At 41.4% G+C, this 3,996-nt stretch overlaps 1 long non-coding RNA gene across 1 annotated transcript; it reads right to left on the bottom strand.

Moving 5' to 3' along the window:
• Positions 1 to 875: 875 nt before the first annotated feature.
• LOC141758842 (uncharacterized) lies at positions 876 to 1,675 on the bottom strand. The gene is made up of 3 exons (XR_012591964.1): positions 1,510 to 1,675; positions 1,337 to 1,405; positions 876 to 1,297 (listed from the first exon to the last, which is right to left on the bottom strand). It is a non-coding gene; the product is annotated as an uncharacterized LOC141758842 (long non-coding RNA).
• Positions 1,676 to 3,996: the final 2,321 nt, after the last annotated feature.

Raw genomic sequence — 3,996 nt, forward strand, 5'->3', positions numbered from 1 at the left:
CTAATAAACCATGATGTGGTGTCTATCTATCAATAGCTCTGCTCCATTTCAGTACTATGGACAGCACCGCACCCACACACGCTCCCCCTAATTTAGCCATACTCATTTCACCATTTCACATCACAAACGCCCACTTTCTTAGCTGTGTGGTTTACAGTAATCCAGCCCACAGGCCCGAAATGGCATATGAATGACACGGTAATCGCAAGTCATTTCGTGACTTGACATTTCGCGTTCAATGTTCGATATATTTTACACAAAAAACATTAAATGCATGGTAAATTACAGTGTTCGAATTACACCATACTGTTATGTACTGGTTATTTGCATGAAACCACAATTCAAATGATTAGGAAATAAATTATTGTACTTTTATTTAATTATTTGCTTTGATTAAAAAAAATCTTGGCATCAGTATTTTTAATAATTTTAAAGGTCACCTATTATGCAAAATGCACTTTTCCATGTCTTTTAAACATCAATATCTGTCCCCAGTGTGTCTACAGGCCACCATAGTATCATAAAAGACCATCCTCTCTCTTTTTCTCCTCCTCCGTTTGTCCGGAAATGGGTGCAGAAAAAAAAATCGCTTTTTTCCTTGTATCCTGACGTCATTAGAGAATGCAAGTCACGTGAGGGTTTCCTGGTCGAACCAGAGAGAACCTTCAGTAGCTGACCCCGCCCCACAGCGCGTCACTGTCTCTCCTCCTCAACCGAACTTGAGCAAAGTAGCTCCCTACAGTTAGTCTGCAAGAACCAGCAGAACAGGCTTCATGTACTCCCATCATCTAAATATAACATGTTCTTTCACAAAGGCTTTATGTAATTACACTGTTTAAACAGATGATATTTATATATTATATATATTTGATGTCATGCATGTAGCAGATTACAGGTAGTAAATAGTGACTTGTAAGCAACACAACACATTTCTGTTTCACAGTCAAACTTTATTTGAGTTGACAGATGACAATATTAATTATTCACAGCATTTGTAATCATCTCACCTGTTAGTTAGTTATGTGACATGGTACAGGAGAAAGTCTTCAGCTCTGGTAAACTATGGTAAGCTAAGCTCCGGTGGTCTGTAGTCATGGTAACACAGAGACAGCTCCTACTGTAAATAATATACCATTACTCTGATCTTCCATACATTTATCTTTTAGCAGAAATAATGAACTGACTACTGTTTCACATCTTCTATTTTCCACCCTGATGGTCGCTGTGTTTACACACCGTGTCATAGCGGTAGCATGTAGCTAACCCGTTAGCATGTAGCTACATGCTAACGGGTTAGCTACATGCTACCGGGTTAGCTTTGTATCTCCATGTAAACAGAGCCATCTGCTCTCAGCTGTCTGCTCTCCTCTGGGATGATTCTGTCGGTCATTTCTCACAGATGGATCTGTAAAGACAGACGTAAAACAGAGTGTATGTTTACGGTTTACAGAGTTGATGCATGAGGTAAACACTGAGCTAACTAACAGAGATATAAATAGTATTATTTACCTGAGAGAAACCGTCAGGAAAACCTGAATCTGGACCGCAGATGTTCATCATGTGTCGCCGATTTCTGATCAGATTCCTCCGGTAACGTGCGCTGGGTGAAGTTTCTGGTTTATAAACTTTAAAGTGGTTTATAAACTTTATTCTAGCTGCTATCTCTCTCTCTCTCTCTCTCTCTCTCTCTCTTAGAGAGAGAGAGAGAGAGAGCTTCTCCGGGAGGGAGGGGGAGGGTGACGCTGTTGTTGAGGACGTTTGATTGACAGAAAACGCTGACCAATCAGAGCAGAGTGGGAGGAGACAGAGGCTACAGACACAGAAATCAGCACTTTTGGAAATGGGCTGAAACAGAGGTTATAGAGACATGCTGGAATGCATGATCTGATTGTTTTTTTGAAAAAAAAACTTCAGAGACATGGTTTGGAGGTGTCTGAGACCTATAATAACTAGTTTAAATGGAGTATAATATGTGACCTTTAAGAGGTAGTGTTAGGAAGTTAAACAGGCCATAATTCTCTCTAATATTTATTTTATATTGCTGTGAAAACATCTCCTACAAACAACTGGATTTATTCAAGTTTCTTGCCAAGAACTTACAACATGAACACATCATGATAAAGTTAGACTTCACCTTCACCCAATAGTCATTTTTACTAAACAGAGTTTGAACGCACCATAATGTAAATCAATGGAACATCTGTTAACGTTAGTAGCTCCGTTATTTAGCTTCTAACTTCTACCGTTACTAACTCTCCTACCGATTTCAACAAGGATTTGTTGTTCACAGTGTAGAGAAAGAAAATAGGGTGCGCCCCTCAGCTTTAGTAGCGCAGTGCTTTTGAGCACTTCTTTTCTCTCCACATTGGCTCCGGTCCCAAACAAACTGAAACATGATACAGCGTGCGTATCCCGTTGTATCATTGTGCATGCATGACAACTAGGAACTGGTTCTCTATTCCCAACCCTAGAGTTTTCACTGCCTGTCAAAGTGGCGGATGGTCAGAGGATTATATCTGCCACTGCCAACAATTTACCCGCATTTGGCATCTATGTTGTTGAGTTATTTTGAAGTTATGTTTAGTGACGTTTATGACTTGTATTGTGTTATGTGTTATGTTGTTTCCGTACATATTTTACTTAGTTAACGTACTTATTTTAAGCCCAACCATGAAATTTTTCCTAAACCTAAGTGAGTGGTTTTGTTGTTTAAACCAAACTGCGGCCGTCACCATAGTTTTGTTGCGTGGCGTAAAAATTACACGGAAGAGAGGCGTACAAATGATACATGAAAAGACTAAAATGGGTTCTCATAACACGTGAAATGTCCTTGTAATGTCGGGTTATTTATACGCCTTCCCACGAGATCGGGTTGAGTAATCATATGCCAAAATATTTAGACACCAAAAAGTATAAACCACTTGTCAGCATACAGTACATCGTTTGATAGTGACGAAGGAGTAGCAGACAGTTTATGAGTGATCAATGTGTTTGCATCAGGGTGTTGTGGATTAAATGTCCCAGTGCTATTTGGTGGGGGAGGTCGGGAACACCAAACTGATTATTCTGGGGGTCTCGACACGAAAAGGTTAAGAACCACTGACAGCCTATTGACTCTGTCTGAGCACATCTTTGTGTTGCCTGCAGTCGGACTAGTTGCAATCAATTCAGCACTGCATACTCTACATGCCCTCCCAGTGTGTTTTTATGTCTTCATAACCATCCCTTTGTCATTTGAGGCAGTATTTCTCTCGTTGCCTGGTGTGGATCATTACCTCAGAGACTTAGCATGTTGTTATTTGTGTTTGTAGGCACACCACTGAAAGCCAGCACTCGCAGCAGATTGGATCCAGGCCTGGTTCGGTAGAGCTGTGGAAAGTGACCTTCTCCACAGTATATTTTACACCAGGCCCCAGTGGCCCGGTGCCCTCTGTTCCAGCTGGAACACACTGTTGTGCGACAGATGCCGCATTAAGCAGCGCCCCCCCTCCCCTCCCCGCCGTCAACCTGCTTCCAAAATCCCTCCACTGTCACTTTGCGACGCCATCTCAGCTGGAACCGGACTGCATCTGTGTGTGTCTGCGTGTGTGTGCATTAACCAATGAGGTGAGGGTCTCAGAGGCTCAGGCCATCAGAGTCATATTGGACATGTGCGCACATGTTTACGCTTAAACACTTATAAAGGCTCTCCAAACAGTTGTCTCGCTCCGAAGTGCTGATGTTTTTTCCCTCATCCCATCCAGACTGAAATGATCCGTGTGCGCTTTAGAGATAATGGCGGAGTAATTTTGTTTCAGTGCTGTTACGTTTCATCTGAGAGCTACCTCGCATTATACAATTAGCTTTTATTACAAAACAATAAAGCTGTACTTTGATAACATCATAGTGCCTTCAAGAGACAGATTTAAAAGCTTTTTTCTCTTGGCTGACCGAAACATTATTTTATTGCAATACCCTCCACAAATTACCTTTCCTCTTAGTCAAATGCCGTGCTGT

The sequence above is a fragment of the Sebastes fasciatus genome, chromosome 20, assembly GCF_043250625.1.
Source record: "Sebastes fasciatus isolate fSebFas1 chromosome 20, fSebFas1.pri, whole genome shotgun sequence".
NCBI lineage: Eukaryota > Metazoa > Chordata > Actinopteri > Perciformes > Sebastidae > Sebastes > Sebastes fasciatus.